At 39.1% G+C, this 18,682-nt stretch overlaps 1 protein-coding gene across 11 annotated transcripts in view; it reads left to right on the top strand.

Annotated features, from left to right (window-relative positions):
* Positions 1-18,682, top strand: part of NLGN4X (neuroligin 4 X-linked) — an 886,820-nt gene that overhangs the window by 298,967 nt on the left and 569,171 nt on the right. For 10 of the 11 annotated variants that reach the window (XM_082375567.1, XM_082375557.1, XM_082375573.1 and 7 more), the window contains one exon: positions 17,607-17,987. The gene's annotated coding sequence lies outside the window, so the exon portion shown is untranslated. The remainder of the gene's footprint in view (positions 1-17,606; positions 17,988-18,682) is intronic. The other variant, XM_082375570.1, reaches the window with a different exon arrangement.

Below are 18,682 nucleotides of genomic sequence, written 5' to 3'. Positions count from 1 at the left end.
CCACCTACAGAATGCAGACCTCTGCAGGTGGGGCCTTGCAGGTGTTTGCAATGCTTGCTCAAGTGGAGGAACACTGCTCTTGTTGAGTTCTTTTTTTTAATGTTTATTGGAGTATAGCTGATTTCCAATGTTGTGTTAGTTTCAGGTGTACAGCAAAGTGATTCAGTTATACGTAAACACATATAAAAGATCTTCCTTCATGCATTTCGCAAGAGTCAAACTCTCCGTGTTAGCATGGAATGAGTTTCTTGTTAACGCTTGGCTCTTCCTGTAGGTTTCTGTTAAATAGTTTGGGCTCATCTGCGCCACTACTGTCCAGACACACCTGCTGGCACTTATTTGTCACTAGAACATAATGGAATGGGGCTCTGATAAGATCGTTTCCTTAATGACAGCCTGGAAATGAAACTGCTAAGAAAATTGCCTTGAGGTTAAAACAGTAAGTAATGAATAGCAACTGGATGAGTCAAAAGCCTTCCATCTTATTTTTCCTATCCACCTTTTTTTTTTTTTAAAAAAAGAAGTATTGAAAACAATCATGATAGTGTTAGATTATTAGTTAATTTTCAGGTGCAAAGAAATGGCATCCTTACAGAAGGAAGAAGATATTCTCCTCATTGAAGTCATTCTGTTCCATCAGGAATTGGAGGATTTTTGATGAAATCATTCCTTGTTAAGATACCTAAGCATTAGAGCAGGTACTACTGATAAATCACAAAAGGAAATACTGATAAACTTTACTACCACAAATTATTTATATAGGATAAGCTGCTTATTTCCTAGAAAAAAAATATGTTAGTAATATTAACTCAATAAAAAAGAGAAAAACTCATCAATTTCACAATGCCAATTACAAGGTAGTGAAGAAATATATCCCCCCAAATTGCATGACATCTGATTTATTTGAAGGGCAAGTTCTATGAAAATTTCAAGTTACAAGTTCAATTTCAAGTTCAAGTTACACACAACTCCCACATTGTGAATTCTCTGTGAGTGTAGTTTAAAGAATGTATCCTCCACAATGTCAGGCTGCTATAACATGGATATTTTTAAATGCAAAGAAAAACGAAATACAGAATAATTAAACTCCAACTTCCATCAAGCATACAAAGGCAACAATAAAAATAAAACATTAGCAATCTTAATGCACTGGTCGGAAAAGACACACTGTTTCCAAATGGCGTTTATTCCAGCAATGCGAGGATGTTCAATATTAGGTAATCTATTAAAATATCACATGAACATTGGAAGAGGAAAATAATGCGATCACAGCAAAGTGTACAGGGGGAAAATTAATGAACACAAAACCATGTCAAATAGGGCAAATTACTTTTTGTGCAAGAAACTTCCCACAAGCATCATATAACGATAGAGTACTTTGCTGCAGGCGGGTTTGGAGATAATGCCCTTCTACATGGAGAACAAAATGCCAATTTCTCCTTCCCTGACTTCAGGGACATTCCCAGAAATGCTCCAAATTCCCCTGGAGTGTTAGGATATGGACCAAACTGACCCACCCCTAAAAAGCCCATAGAAAGCTTAGTCCCGTATCTCCTCAGACTCTTGGTTCCCAGTGAAAACGACCCAAGAGTTCCTAGAAAAACCTTCTTTGCTGGTCTCTTGCAAGTCAAGAAGGATCTGGGGAAGATGACAGCGTCGGAGCCAGGCCGTGTTAGGGAACCAACATGCATTTAAAAAAATCCCTAAGCGGTCTGTTGTGAACTGGTTGAGATGTGCTTTTGACATGGCAACAAAAATCTATTGCAACATATATTTTTAACGTATCTTGCTTGGGGCGGGTATATTTCGGTAAAGTAGGAGGGAAATTTTGAGGTTATTGGTGGGCTACAATGTAGAGAATCATTTCCGCAAATGTTGCCTGTATGCTCATAATCCTTCACGATATTAGTAGGTGTTTTAAACACATACACTCACATACACAACATACACAAGCAAAGGAGAGCTTTGTGGACAAATACGTTTGGGCAGTGCTGGGTTAAATAGTTAAAACAGCCTTCTTCACCAAGAGATGCCAGGGTGTTGCATATGTTCATGGTCAGTATGACTGTCTATACGGGAGGACTTCCAAGATGGGTGTTTCCCACACTTATTTCATCTGCAGAAAATGAGTCCAAGAAGCGTACATTGGGAAACGCTGTTGTACACTACTGATGGTTCCATTTTCATGTGTCTGTTGGTTAAGTTCTTCTAACCAATCCTGCACAGAACACAAAATACACAGCACAGCAAAAGTGCTCTGTATAAAGTATAAAAAGTATACTTAATTTAACTCAATGTAAGCCCAATAAGTTGAAGGCTATGAGAAAGTAATACCAAAGCAGACATTCCTTGTTAATTATAAACAAACAGTCAAAATGAGTGAAAGGGCCATGATTGACCTACTAAGATTCACATCATTGTAGATTCAGTGGCTCAAAAAGTGTAATAAAGTCATATACTGAGCTAACCAGCCTTTTGTGCTTTTCTTTTTTATTCTTTTTAACTCTAGAAAAACAGCTGCAATAAATGATAGAAGTAGAAACATAGGAAATTTTTCATTGTCAAAAATATAGCTGTGACAGTTATAAGAACCATATCTGCATCCCCACAGACAGTTATTTCCAAAACAACAAAGAGTAATAAAGACAGACACCAATATGACCATCCCAGGTCATGATAGTTCAAGCATAGCTGATTTGACTAATCCCAGATGATGAAATTTTTTTAAACCAAATTTATCAGGAAAACCATTCCACAAAATGAAAATCAATTGTTAGATATAAAAAATAGATATTGTAAGAGTTTATCATCTTATAGGAGCACTTAGAAGTAGAAATTACCTACTACCAGAACAAAACAATGAACAAGTGACACAAATTATAAATGAAAAGGGAAGGAAAAAAAGCAGATGACTGTTAGCATGAAAAACAACTTCCTGCATTATAGCAAGAAAAACATGAAAAGCGTTTTACCTAACAAGCTGGCAGCTGATACACTCTCAGTTGGATTGCAGACATTTTAGAATGTTCCTGGAAAGCTACTTGAGCGCTGACATTGAGCCTTTACAATGTTCATAACTTTTGACCACGTAATTTCAGTTTTAGGAATATTTCCTAAAGGAACTGTCAGAATGCACTCAAGAGATTTGTGTGCATGAATGGTCATCATCGTATTGTTTATTATACCAAAAAAATTGGAAGCAAAATGCAAATTGACTAAAGAACATAATCGTATTTTGATATATGTAGTGTAGCCACAGAAGGAAACAATGCGTATGATTTGATGTTATGTGAAAAAAGCAGGATATAAAAAATATATACATTTGATCCCCATTATGTTAAAAATATATCTGGAGATTTCAGGCTAGAGTATCAATATGAGTTTGGACATCTCAGCTCCATGAACCCACTCAGATTTTCTCTACATAAATAGCTAAAAATTGAAATTGAAAAACTTGCCTCACTCAAAGGGATTATCTATATACCAGAGCTGATTGAAAGAAGCAGGAGTAACTATTTGAAAATTTCTCATCAATTTACACACACACACACACACACGCACAATTCAAGAGGAAGTATCTATATAAATTAGAAATGAAAGTCACGGAGAAGCAAATCGAAGTCAGAGATTAAAGAAGGGAGACAAAAAAAAGAAAGTGCTGGAGACAATGAACAGCAGCGGACGGGTGCTAAAGAAAACCAAACTGTCAAAATAGAAAACAATTATGAGGAAGTAACACCAAACCCAGAAAGCGGAAAACTGGCAGAGAACAATGGACAGAAAGATAAGTAAAAAATAGATAGATGGCCGACTCAGAATTCCTACCTAGGTCTAAGGACACCCTGCAAACCAGAAGCCACAGAAGCACAGGAAGAAGAAGACTTGACCAAAGAAGGAACCTTAGGCTCCAGATCCAAGGGACGCCCCCGGGGCCAAATAAAATCCTGCAAACACCTCCCACCGTACGAAGAGTGTAAACTGCGCTGGGCACCCCAGACCCCTGAGCAAAGGGGAAACATCTTCCAGAATCTGGAGGGAGCAAGCCAGCTTGGGAGCTGAGGGCTCCCCACAGCCAGATGGTTACTCATGAGAGGCGCCAGCACAAGCTCAGGGAAAGACCGTGCTCTCCCGAAAATAATGTGCTTAGACATGTAAAGCCAACAACCAAGAAATTAACTTAAAAAGGAACTCAGGAAAGGAAACTGGGGTGGAAAAGGGCTGAAGGCAAAGGTGTGGATCAGAATTGCTGTGAATGTGCTTACAGATGGGGGCAAATGTTGGAAAAACTAGATCAGAATAATGTTAACAAGAACATAACATAGCTTCAGTTATGAAAATAACACACCCAGAAATGAGCCCTTGGAGTCGGGGCAGGGGGTGTAGGTGTGTGCCCATGTTTGTGGATATTTAAAATATAAAGGCAATATCTCCAACCACTGAGGGAAGGAAGGGAGCAAAAGATAGATCCCCACTTTACACCACACAGCAAAATGATCCAGGGAGGACACGAATCTTATTTAGGAAGGTGTAAAAGAATGATAAGAAAATATAAATGAAGGTTTATTTTGATCTGTGTTAGAGAAGGCTTTTACACTAATGGTCAAGTTAGTGTGTGCTTGAAAGAATTTTGAGTATAAAACTAAGTAGATAAAAAGCAAAGAAATGTGATTATCACAACATTGATCGGAGAGAAAAGGTTAAAATTCTTAATCTATCGATTGCTCCTGTAAATCAATAAACAACAGCAACAAAGATGCTCACATAAAAGAAAGATTAAGGGCTTCCCTGGTGGTCCAGTGGGTGAGACTCTGTGCTCCCAATGCAGAGGGCCGGGGTTCGATCCCTGATCGGGGAACTAGATCCCACCTGCCCAAACTAAGAAGTGTGCATGCTTCAACTAAAGATCCCACATGCCACAAGTAAGACCCAGCGCAGCCAAAATAAATAAATAAATAAATGTTAAAAATAAATAAAGCCTTTAAAAAGAAGATTAAATATTTGAAGCCTGTTCAGAAAGGAAATTAAATAAATAAATAAATCAGACAAAAATATTTAATGTCATTAGAAGTCAAAGGTAGATAAACTAGAACTATAATCCTAAGTAATTTTTGTCTACAAAATTGTTAAACATTTAAAATACATAATGGCCAATATTTGTGAGTGGGGCTCGTTTTTTACATATAATATCCAATACTTCTACCTCATGACCTTTATCATAATTTGTAATAACATAGTTACATACCAGATTCAGTGGGTTTTTTTGTTTATTTGGTTGGTTGGTTTGTCTTTTTAACTTTAAAAACTTTCTGTACAATTTTTATAGGTTACACTCTATTTACAGTGTTTACAAAGTATTGGCTCTATTGCCTGTGTTGTACAATACATCCTTGTAGCCTGTCTTATGCCCAATAGTTTGTACCACCCACTGCCCTCACCCCAAACTACCCCTCCCACACTCTCCCCACTGGTCACCACTAGTTTGCTCTCTATATCTGGGAGTCTGCTTCTTTTTTGTTGTTGTTGTTATATTCACTAGATTCTTGTATTTTTTAGATTCCACATATAAGTGAGATCATACAGTCTTCATCTTTCTCTGTCTGACTTGTTTCATTCAGTATGATCATCTTTAGGTCCACCCATGTTGCTGCAAATGGCATTATTTCCTTCTTTTTTAGGGCTGAGTAGTATTCCATTGTATACATGTACCACATCTTCTTTATCCATTCATCTGTCGATGGATGTTTAGGTTGTTTCTATGTCTTGGCTGTTGTGAATAGTGCTGCTATGAGCACAGGGGTGCATGTATCTTTTCTCATTAGTGTTTTCATTTCTTTTCAGATATATACCCAGGAGAGGTATATACTGGCAGTTCATAATGGGTTTGTTTTTAAAATTTAAGTTTCTCTCACTAAAAGATCAGTGTGAGGAAGGTGAGATTCATATTTTTTTCTACCGTATATTCCTGAAACACAGTAGGACATAGTCAGTGTTAATCCAAAGGATGAGTGAGTGTTGATAGACCCTCGGTCCCTGCTCGAGGTCGTATAAGCACGCTCCTTCCTGGATGGCATTGTGGAAGTATGTGCCCACATTTCATAAAATGTACCTCCTCACTGAATCAGCGATTCCAAGCCCACTCAGTTATCTCAAAGAAAAGCAGTCTTATTTTTCATTCTGACTGAATGGGCATCTATATTTACCTCATTTTCCTGGGAAAATGTCTCTAAATGAAAATAAACGATAGGAAGAGGATAATAAATCCATTATACTGTGGAAAAGAGGAAAAAGTGAATGGTAGCACCGAAGAATTTGAGGAAGGTGCAGGCACTCAGGCACCAGAGGGAAAGGAAAGCAGAACAGAACCCCAGATTGGCTCAGGGTGGAAGGGAGTGGACAGGAGACCACGCCAGCCCTTGCAGGGAGAAGGAATGCAGCAAAAACTAAACCATAGAGCAAGACGGTCCTTAGAAAAACTGGCCCAGCCCTGCAACCCTTCTCCCTCCGCTTCCTGAAACAGCCAGCTGCAGCATTAGTCCACAGGCTAAAGCCCTAAGACCACAGCCATCAATGAAGACGGGGTGCCGTCTGCGTTAGAAGTGGACCGGGGCAGGGTGGAGGCTTCAGATCGGCCATCTCCAGGGTCAGTGATTCCTAGCATCGGTTATCCAGGAGTTTTCAGCCAGCCTGCCAAGACCCACCCACAAACCCACAGGGGAGCGGCTACCCTGTCGGTGAACCTATTGACCGGTAAACCTGCTGTGCAGGTGCCTTCACCTGCTGGGGGTTTTTGTCTCATTTCCCAGGTGGCTAGGCTCCTGCATTTCCCCCCAAAGCTAAAATCAGAGATCAGTTAATTTTAAAAAAATCAGAGATGAATCGTATGAAGAAGAAAGAGGCAAAGGAAGAGATGGAGGAAAAACAAGAATTTTAAGAGAAAGAAGAAAAAGAAGAAAGAAGGAGGGAGATAGGAGGGAGAGGAGGGGAGAAGAGGCAGGAATAGGAGGGGGAGCGGGAGGACGGGGACGGGGAGATGTATCTGAAATTGTTGCAGGAGGCCCTTAGCGCTGGGGCCAGAATGCATCTTCTGGTCCCCACTCCATGGAGGGAAGCCATCCACCCCCTCTGTGCATCCAATGCAAAAAGGATGTGCACCAGGCTGCCAACACTTCTCTCAACCTCCTGCTCCCGCTTTTTGGGGGGGAATCACTGGATCTTGTAGTGGGATTCAGACTTCTGCCTGGACCACCAGGGTTTTCTCTTGGCCTGACTGATACAATCCAACCACCGTTGATCCATCAAGACCCTCAACCGTAGAGATGCCCTGACCACTGGGAGACACATGCAACATGAAGGAAAGTCACAGTGAGCAGACCAAGATGTGAGACTCTGCGGGTGGATGTCTGACGTGGAAACTAATCACGAGTGTAGCAAAATCAAGTCTAAAGACCGTGATGCCGGTATGGGGGAAATGCAAGGCCATCTTTCTAGGCTTTGGGGAAAGGAGCATAGAGGGTGGGAAATCTGACCTTATTTTAAAAGATAAGTAGAATCTGGGTAGAGAAGGAAAGGTAGAAGGAAGGTGGCTTTTATTGTTTGTTTTGTTTTGTTTTATTGAACTACAGCTGATTTAGAGGGAGGCTGCTTTTACTCAAAGGGTCGACCCCTACCCACTGCATCAGCACCTCCTAGTACTTATTAGAGATCCAGTTTCTCAGGATCCATCCCAGAAGTGCTGACCCAGAAACCTCAGAGAACGGACCCATTAATCTGTTCGGAGAAGTCTTCTAAGTGGTCCTATCTCATTCAAGTTTGAGAATCACTCCTGTAGGCAAACCGACCATCAGATGTGAAAGCAGAGGGGCATGGGGGAATAAACAAACGTGATATGTCTAGGAAGACACTAGGATTCTGAATTGAGTCTAAGATGTGATGCTTGCAAAATAATTTCTCCCCACCCCCTGGTCTCTGGGAGGCTCTCTAAGACCAGCAGGGAAGCCCAGGGATTTCTTGAGAAGAACTAGTAGCAGGGCATGTGAAAATGTATCAACTGGAAAGAGCTTCTTTCCTGAATTATCTGACAAAACTTCATGAGGATGTCTGCCTGGAATGCAGATGCAATCCTGGAGGTGAAGCAGCCATTGTATGATCATGAAGAAGAAAACCAAACTCTAAGGTTGGAGTGGCAGGAAGATAGAATTAACCTGGGTCCTTAACATCTGTGTTGAACCTTAGACTGCCTACCTACCTATTTTTTGTTATTTGGCAAAAATAAGTGTTTTCCAGTTAAATCACTTTAGTTTGGCTTTCCTCTGGAAGGCAGACTAATACAATATTAGCTGATATAAAAGGTGTTTCAGAATCTAGTAAAACAAATAAGTGAACAAAACCTTGAAAATAAATAAATCGGAACCATTTGTTCATTAGGCAAAGACTCTTACTAAAAAGAAGAAAAGAGAAAGGAGATTCTATCCCAGTATACAAGCTTCAGAGGAGCTGCGAATACCACCTGGTGTAAATTTTTGTTAAGAATATAGGTTTCTGTTTGTACAGATGGAAAGGAACAACGACATACGGTGTGTGCTACTGCTTCAGAGACCCATAGAGGTAACTGTCTCTCCCCCAATAACTTTTCTAGGTCATTACCAACCAAAAATGAAAAAGGTGAGAATATCACAGTACATGCATCGGTCAGCTAAACGTTTGCTTTACAATATCCAGTGCTAAAGTTAAATTTACTATGGGTCATTTATAATAAAGTAAGTCTTACCTGACGCATATAGAAAGGAAAAGAAACACACGATAGAAATATGGGGATAGTTAAATCCTAGGTAAAGAACAGACCTCCCTCTTGGCTCTAAGGTGATGGGTAACTCTTGGAGATGGAAAGTGTCACAGTGTTTCCTAACAGCGCATTACAAAATGATAGCAAAGGGCCCATAGAAGTCTGAAGAGCCAGCAGGAAAGAAACCAGATCTAACATGCTTGTTTGTTTGTTTTTTTCTTTTTATTTAAAACTTGTACACTGTCATTTGCAAGATACACTGAAGGATTATTTCCTCTTCAGCTGAGAGATATCATAAAATAGAGCCCGTGTATGTGTGATAGAAACTACATGGTATGAACCCTGTATGTTTTTTCTGTGTGAGCCTAACTTACTATCTGTTGATGCAGGTTATCAGGAGGGAAATTCTCTTTCCCATGAAGTTTTAATGCAGAACAAATTGATTTAAATTGCAGCCAGTGATTGGTTTTAGACAGGGATGATTAAATCTGAACGCAGTTCTGGGTCTGAGCTCTGTCATTTCTGTTGTGAAACAGCAAATGTAATATTTGCTTAGACGCTTCTCTTAGTTGGTTCCATAAAGAGGTAGGGGACTGGATTCTTTCATGGCCTTGGTGGCAGGGAACACTCGCTCCATTTTGAGAATTTCTCTTTAAAATATGGTTTGGGGTCAGCAAACATTGGTGAATGTCCAGCTAATCCACATTTTCTCCACATTTGTTATTGCCAATCTTTCCAAATTTCAGTAATTTAGTCATTCTGGTACGTAGTGGTTTTAATTTTAATTTCCCTAAGACTAACCAAGTTGAGAACCCTTTTAAAATATATATATGTGTGTGTGTATAAATATATATTTGAGAAACATACAACATGAAAGTCACAGTGAGCAAAAAAAGATATATATATATATATATATATAATACGAACATTTGTATCTTAGACATTATATATAATATATAAAAACATAAATCAACATATTTGTAATATATAAACATTTATATTTAAAATATTATATATGTGTATGTGTGTGTGTGTGTGTGTGTGTGTGTGTGTGTGTGTGTGTGTATTTGGCCATTTAGATATCATTTCCTTTTTTTTTCTGGTATCTGTCTTAGATTTTTAATCTATAAAAATCCCAAGGTATCAAATAAATGCCTTATTTTTTTCTTCTCCCCTTATTCCATGCATTCTTTTTACCCCAAGTATTTATAAATAAAATAATTTTACAAGTAAGATTGAAAAACAGGTTTAAAAGAGAAAACTGTTTCTTCTTGGAGTTTTCCCCCTGCCAGTACACCACACAGACCTGCATGAACTTGTGACTTTGAACAGGGAGAGAATTGTATGTGACCGCCGTGACTTGCAATACAGCCCAGTTTTGGAAATGAAGGTCCTGTCTTGGCTTTATTTATTATACAGTGCAACTCTGGGCATGTTGTTCAAACTCTCCACACCTTGTTTTCCTTACCCATAAAATGATCCAATCAGTTACTCGAGGATTGAATGAAGCAGAGTCTGTATTTCTCATAATTTGTGTATTTACTTACTTAATAGAATCTCACAAATGTCGAGGTGCTATTACATCTTATCCCCAGCTACCTAGACTCATATATGAGTTTCTTTAACTACAGGCTGGACTCATATCTGGGGTTTCTTTAATTAAAGTCTGGTTAACAGAGTAAAGTAAGAAATCAAAAACCTGCTTCAATGCATTTTTGAGTAGTTACTTGTATTTCACGGATTTTGCCAGTTTTGAGGATAAAAGTTCCCTATTTAGATAAATAATACTAGTCATGATGCCTTGATCACTGTGTTAGGACTTACTCCATGGGACATGAAACTGCAAAAGGAACCAATAAATAACCCCAGGGAAGCTGGCCATGTTCTTTGAATCGCTGAAAGCAGAGAACACCTCAGAATATAGACGGAAATATTTCTGTATATGTTGAAAGTGATCATTAGAAACATCTGTTTGGTCTGATCCCCTAGAGGCTTATGAAGAATACCAGTAATAATATTGCTCATTAGCAGAGCATTATTTCTCTTTATTCGATCTGTCACTTAATCCAATTAAGATGTGCTTGGATACATCTCAGGAGGAAAGATTTCAATTGTACCCATCTAGTTTCAAAGGCAAGCAGATTTAATAAAGTTCCGTATTTTAAGAAAACCCCAGTAACATCCGAGAAGATGCTCTTTTTAAAAAAAATTATTTTATTGAAGCATAGTTGATTTACAATGTCATGTTAATTTCTGCTCTACAGCAAAGTGCCTCAGTTATACATATGCATACATTATTTTCATGTTCTTTTCCATTATGGTTTATCATAGGATATTGAATATAGTTTTCTGTGCTGTACAGTAGGACCTTGTTGTTTATCCATTCTATATGTAATATGTAATTCTCTATGTAATAGTTTGCATCTGCTAATCCCAAATGCAAATGGCATTATTTCCTTCTTTTGTAAGGCTGAGTAATATTCCATTGTATATATGTGCTATATCTTCTTTATCCATTCCTCTGTCAATGGACACTTAGGTTGCTTCCATGTCCTAGCTATTGTAAAGAGTGCTGCTATGAATATTGGGATGCATGTGTCTTTTCGAATTAGAGTTTTCTCTGGATACATGCCCAGGTGTGGGATTGCTGGATCATATGGTAGTTCTATCGTTAGTTTTTTAAGGGACCCCCATACTGTTCTCCATAGTGGCTGCACCAATTTACATTCCTACCAACAGTGTAGGAGGGTTCCCTTTTCTCCACACCCTCTCCAGCATTTGTTATTTGTAGACTTTTTAATGATGGCCATTCTGACTGGTGTGAAGTGGTACCTTATTGTAGTTTTGATTTGCACTTCTGAGAAGATGCTCTTGATTTCTAGATTGGGCATTTCTTGTGGGTCTGCTGGAGGAACCGGCAGGTGGTACTTTCCAAGGTTAGAACCCCAAAGTTCAGGGGTTCAATGGAAGGGTCATTTCCAAAGACCCACCCATCTTACTCCTGTACCTAGAACGTTATCACTCAGTTTGGTGGTAAATAAGAACCATAACAACAGAGAGAACCTTGGAGGAATTCATCCAAAAAAATATAGCTTGTCTCAAAAATATTTTTTCAAATAATAGAGTAAAAAAAGCATCTAGCAATGTTGGTACAGAGCGTGGGATCATTGTTTTTCCGTTCCCTCCTTGATCTTCTTTCAGCTGTTTTCAAATGAAATTTTTATGCCAGAAACTAGTTTGCTCTCGTGAAAGTAAACTTTTGTAGGTAAAAATACAGCACAATTTCTTTTCCAGAATTACCTTTAAAAGCTAAAGCCAGAGTTATATAAAGCAAACGATTGCCTGGTAAACTTGAATAATGCATAATAGTACCCTTTAGGGATGTATCCCAACTCTAATTTCTGTGTTTTCACAGGAATGTAAAGAACATTTTAATTTTTAATTGAAGACCTTCTCTAGTATGTCAAGGGCGAAACTAGATCATGATAATCAGACCTATTCAGTGTTGGACGCAGAATCCACGTTATTAGTCCAAGCTTTCCATGTCCTTTACCTGTTATCACTGTGCGATTCTCACCACTGCCTTATATAGGAATCAGTTACCATTAGCGGAGTTGGAGTCTAAAGAAACGTGTATCTGCCACTTCAGGACCATCATCCGTTTGCCTTGTTTTTTTGCGTTTTCAGAAGGAGGTCCATTAAGACAGTCAGGAGTTACTTGATGGTGATAAAAGCAGTCATCTAGACTTCTGTTTTTGCACGAAACAACTCCATATGCCAACCGGAGTTTGACTCCATGCCACTGCCCTGTGTTATCAGATCCTTTTTAACCTCGTCCATTAAATATTGGAGCAAAGAAGGCCCCGTGGTGACCTCCATCATGTAATAGATCAAGGAGAAAATGCACTTGCAGGAGACATTATGGACTTTGCCTTAATGGCTTGCCCAGGTAATGCTTATTGTAGATGAAGATAACCGGTGTGGCGTCATGTAATGACGGGTAGACGGCTCTGATAGGGGAGAATAGGCCACTTGCTGGATGTGTGCATTTAGCCCTGTCCTTCAACTTCTCCAGACATCGACTCCACAATTGTGAACCGGTGCTAAGTCCTTGGGGGAGATGTTGCAATTAAATAAAGCAGCAACGTGTGAGCATGCTGGGTGCACTGTGGCACTTTCTGCACACCTCACTGGCTTCACCATTTATTGGACCCTCTTGCTCTCGTAGCATTTTCTACACACCCTCGTTCTGCATCCGATACGTGGAACTAGACCATTTTAATCTAACGAACACCCCAGTTCTCGGACTCGGCACTCAGAGGAAATGCTGATCTCATTCCTGTACTCCTGGAATTAGATAATGTTCCTCTCACTACATAAGCACCTGCTGAGTGAACAGATGATGGATTGCATGACAAATTTCCGCATGATCGAATGAGCAGAAAGGATGAATAAACCCTGTACGTTTCATAAGAATATGGTGCCAAAAGTGTAGAGTTTTGGGGAGAAGAATACATACATCTGCTTTATTGCACTTATTTTCAGTTGCTTGTTGTCTAGACCACTAAACTAAGGCTATCCTAAGACTATTAATTGAAATTTCACTCTTCATACGATTGCTAAGGAAGAATGATCTCTGGGTCTGAATTGCAGTGATCCCTATAAATATTCTTCTGAACCATATTTTCCCACATCATTATTTTTTATTGGTTTGTGTGGCTATGTCTTTAATGACAGGTGTCTCTCCACTGGGTTATAACTTCAGTGGGTGTTTCAGGCATGCTCCTACTCTATCCCCAGGATTTAATACAGCATGTGGAACGTGGGACCACTATGATTAATTTGTATTTTGTATTAGAAAAGTCCATAAAGCTTTTTTTTTTTAATTCTCAAAGTTAAAAATAATTCTAAAAGCAAAAATTCTGAATTTAGTATGTTCCTTGTTGAAAAGTGAAAATGTGGCACTATGGTAGCACTACTACTGGTCACTCAAAAGTGGTTATAAATACTATGCTTTTCCAATGAATTATAGTTGATTCGTTCTTTATATTTTTTCACCATTTTTCTTATGGTGTGTTTAAATGGGGTGATCATTGGGAATAATCAGTATTCTTTGTCATTTTGTGAAGGAGGAGCTCAGTTTAATATTTCAGAGTCTGCTTCACCAGAAACATTTAAAGGAAAATGTGATCAAACATTGTGGGGGGGGGGGGGAAGGGGGGAGTGGCAGGAAAGTGCAAATAAAATTTCTACTCTCATCACTCTCATGATTCAATTTTGTTGAGTTGCGATCAATTAAAAGTTAGGCTTTTGTCTCCAAATTTCCAAAGTGCTGAAATAAATTTGGTCAAAACATGTTTGGGGGTTTCCCACCCTTTTCATTCAGATGAAGTATAATTAATTTTATGTGTTTAAAAGCCCTCAATAAAAATAAAAATAAAAACAATCTTAGAGAACTAGGAAGAAGAACAAGCCCAAATGGCTTTATTAATGAGCAAAGTGAGATTAAAGGTAATCTCTGGGCTCCGAGAGGTGAGAAATGGGTTTTGTCTTGTTCTTTTTCTAGTGCCCAGTGTCCGCCATTCAGGTGAGCAAATGGCTGGATGTTATTAATTAATTTATTTATATTTTTGGCTGTGTTGGGTCTTCGTTTCTGTGCGAGGGCTTTCTCCAGTTGCGGCAAGCGGGGGCCACTCTTCATCGCGGTGCGCGGGCCTCTCACTATCGCGGCCTCTGTTGTTGCGGAGCACAGGCTCCAGGCGCGCGGGCTCAGTAGTTGTGGCTCACGGGCCCAGTTGCTCCGCGGCATGTGGGATCTTCCCAGACCAGGGCTCGAACCCGTGTCCCCTGCACTGGCAGGCAGACTCTCAACCATTGCGCCACCAGGGAAGCCCTGGCTGGATGTTAAATCAACTCACCCAACACAGTGGAGGTCACTCAACACGATTCCATTCTGAATCTCAGGACCCTCACATCAGGGTCTCCCCCCAGCCCTGACACCCATATTCTTTATGCCGAAGAATAAATGCCTTGTAGTACTGTTGAATTTCAAAATTATGATGAGTCTCAAAACTCACTCCATAAAATACAAGAATGGCTCCATACCTGTGAATGCCACGCACCATGATAATAAATCACAGAGGACGTAAGCCACGGGATCGGTATGTGCCAAAACCAATCTGATAGAATTCAGTGTCTCCTCCGGGTAAAATGCGTAATGAAAAAGGACTGATAATTTTTTTATGAAAAAATAGTATTTTCAGCTGTGAACCAGCACTTTAATTCACATGGAAACATTAAAGAGATTCCTATTAAAGTTGGTGTAAGATAAGGATGCCCAATTTGTTATGATTTAACATTGTTGTGAAATTACTGCACAATTCAGTTAGACAAAAGAGAGAAATAGAGAATACAAATTAGGAAGGAGGAAATGCAGTAATTTGCAGATGGGAGTGTATATGTGGAAAACATTGATGTAATCTAAAAAGCTGTTGGAAACAAGAAGAAAATTCAGTAATTTTATTCAGTACTGTATATCTGATCTATAACACATAATATATGCTCTTCCTTTTTAAGAAATTTTTTTATATTCCTCACAGTTTTTCCATGGGAACTTAATACATATGAACTTGTAGACCATAATAGTACATATCAAAGCATGGTGTTAAGCAATATTAATAAAAGTTCAGTAGAGATGCGTGATTAGACAGATCGATAGAAGAATAGAGAATCCTAAAATTGCCCCCAGTACATACTAAGATTTTATTTTTAATACAGATGGCAATTCAAACCAAGCCAGGACACCTAAAGCAATCACCCACCCCTATGTATCAATACATTGTGTCAAATAGCTAAAAATTTGTGAGGGTGGGGGGATGTACGTTTACCCCTTCCAACAAAGGAAATAGTACACAAACCAAAGATTTAAACATAAAAGGGGTATGTTTTTAACATATTTTTAATATTTTATTGAAATATTTTAATATATTTTAATATTAAAAAAAATAATCTTAGAGGCATTTCTAAGGAAAGCAAAAATCCAGACACTATAACAAAAAAATTGATAAATTTGATAATATAAACTGAAAAACAAAACCCAACAATTCCTGCATAAATAGCAAGAAACATCAAAAGTATAAAATCATGCAAAATATTATGTACAAAGCCAAGTTTGCCTGCTATTGACAGCTTTTACAATTTAATGAGAGACCAAGATCCCAGCAGAAAGAGTGGACCAAGGACGTGAACAGATATTTCATGGAAGAATAAATACTATTTGCTTATAAACATAAGAAAAATTGTCCAACCACATTCATAATATTAACAGGAGAATTAAAACAATTAGATATAGATATATAGATATATTTTTTTACCCTGTTGTTTTGAGAAAGCTCAAAATATTTGAAAATACATATAGTATTGGCAAAGATGTGGGGAAACGGAAGCTATTGGTAGGAACATAAAATGGCGTGATCTCTTTGGAAAGAAATGTGATCTAGCAATTCCAAATCTAGATATTTATGCTACCCATATATTCAAATATGTGCACAGCTCAACAGATAAAAAGGCTCATTTTGGCATGATTTATAAAAACAGGACTTGAAACCACCTAGGTGGACATAATTGAAGATTAGTAAAATAAAGTATGATACCCCTACAAAAAAGATTACTTTGATGCAATGATATACGTATGATGAAATGGAAAGTTTTCCCAGATAAACTGTTTAAAGAGAAAATGAAGTACAGAAGAATGTGTATAATATCCTCCACTTGTGGAAAAATAATATGTATATACATATATATGCATACTTAAGTATATAAATATACACACCTGTACACTGATTGTTGGTCTGGGTTTTGACCATGTTTTATTCTTTGCATATCCCTTTTTTCTTCTGAGATTTTTTCTAACATGGGTATGCATTACTTTTATTTTAAATTAAAAACCAAGTTAAAATTAAAAACAAATGAAGGCAGAAAGATGAAATAAGAGTCGTCCACATCACCTTACTTCCTGAATTGTTCTTTTCCTCACAGTGTGACCCAATACCGTTCTCTTCTTAGAGCCAAATGAAAGCTGACAGCCCCTGGGATCTTTTCCCAAATAAATACCGATTAGTTACCCAGCTATAAGCTACAATTAATCTCACTTTCGTCCAGAGTGAATTCATAATTTAATATTTCTTTGACAAGGCAGGAGATGTATTAGGAATTTGCTGTCATTGCTGTCAATTATTGTGGTGCCTTAGATGCACTTAAGTCTAGGTTGAAAATGTAAAAAGAGCGTCTTTTGAGAGAATGCTAATGCAAGCATCACTTCATAATATTATTCTATAGCTTTTTATATTTCCATTGATATTACATTTTTGCTTTACAATCACTTACCCATCACATTACCATTCCACTAAGGATACGACTCCATCTGTCATCTGTTCTATCATATATCTGTCTATCATCTATCTATCTATCGTCTATATTCTATCTATAATATATCACCTATCCACCTACCATCTATTCTATGTATCTATCTTTGTATCTATCATCTGTCATCTATCTTCCTGTCTATATAAATCATCTATTATGTATCTACCAATCATATCTATCTATCCATCCATCTGTCCATTTTCTTTCTTTCTATCTTATCATCTATCTTGTATCTATGTATGTATCTATGTATGTATCTATATCTAACTATACTCAATCTATACCGTGCAATACTTGGACGTGTAATAGTTAATAGCCTGCTACCTAGTGTTTTTAAAACCACATTCTTGGTAATAATGGTCCCCTCAATCTCATAATAGAATTCTGTGCTGGTTTGCAGGAGTTTTCCAAGCCATAAGGAGATGACATCTGACTGCTCTGAGTTCTGTGAAGAGTGACGTGGAGACACACGGCATGACGTGACTGTTACGACAGCCCAACTCGTCCACCGGGTACGTCCACTCGCGCACCTTCCCCAGCCTGTCGCTTGGAAACATTGCCTCCTGCCCGCTCTCTCCTCTGAACACAGAGCTTGACGACAGAGCATTAAACGTGTGTGTCTCCGTAGCACGGCTGGTGAATGGGAGGCTGAAGAATTCAGCTGCCCGGCATCTCAGGACGCGAGGATCCGTCGCAGTCCACGTGCGGGCGGCCTCTTCGGCGACGGTGGTTCCCGTTGGAGTGGTCCTCAGAGTTCAGTGGCCTCTGTTGATTCTGCTGAGTAAGTGGCCAACGGGAGACTAAGAACGCGGTTGAGGAGAGGCTAGGATGGGACCAGGCTCCACTGGATTTAGGTCACTTGTCACAAGCAGAGATCAGGTCACGCGTTTCCCTGTGTTTGTTTAGATGACAGACGGTCAGCTCATCCAGGCCTGGCTGGACTTGGAGGGTGCAGAGCCAGATCTGGACAAACCTTTGGTGAGGGCAGAGTAGGTGGCCGGGCTGTCAGAGGTGGAGCGAGGAAGCAGGCGCGGGCATCACAGCTGTAGATGGAGGAGGGCGGTAGGTCCCAGACTGCAGGGGAGAGTGGGGCTGAGGAGCTGGGCTACCCCTTCCTTCCTTCCTTCCTTCCTTCTTTCTTTCCTTCCTTCCTTCCTTCCTTCCTTCCTTCCTTCCTTCCTTCCTTCTTTCTTTCTTTCCTTCCTTCCTTCCTTCCTTCTTTCTTTCCTTCCTTCCTTCCTTCCTTCCTTCCTTCCTTCCTTCTTTCTTTCCTTCCTTCCTTCCTTCTTTCTTTCCTTCCTTCCTTCCTTCCTTCCTTCTTTGTTTCCTTCCTTCCTTCCTTCTTTCCTTCCTTCCTCCCTTCCTTCCTTCCTTCTTCTTTCTCTTTCTTTTCCTTCCTTTCTTGCTTCCTTCCTTCCTTCCTTTCTCTCTCTTTCTCCTTCCTGCCTCCCTCCCTCCCTTCCTTCCTTCCCTCCT

Source organism: Balaenoptera borealis, assembly GCF_965194805.1.
Source record: "Balaenoptera borealis genome assembly, chromosome: X".
Lineage (NCBI taxonomy): Eukaryota > Metazoa > Chordata > Mammalia > Artiodactyla > Balaenopteridae > Balaenoptera > Balaenoptera borealis.
The sequence above is the reverse complement of the archived record's forward strand: the minus strand, read 5'-3'. Positions and strand labels throughout refer to the sequence as shown.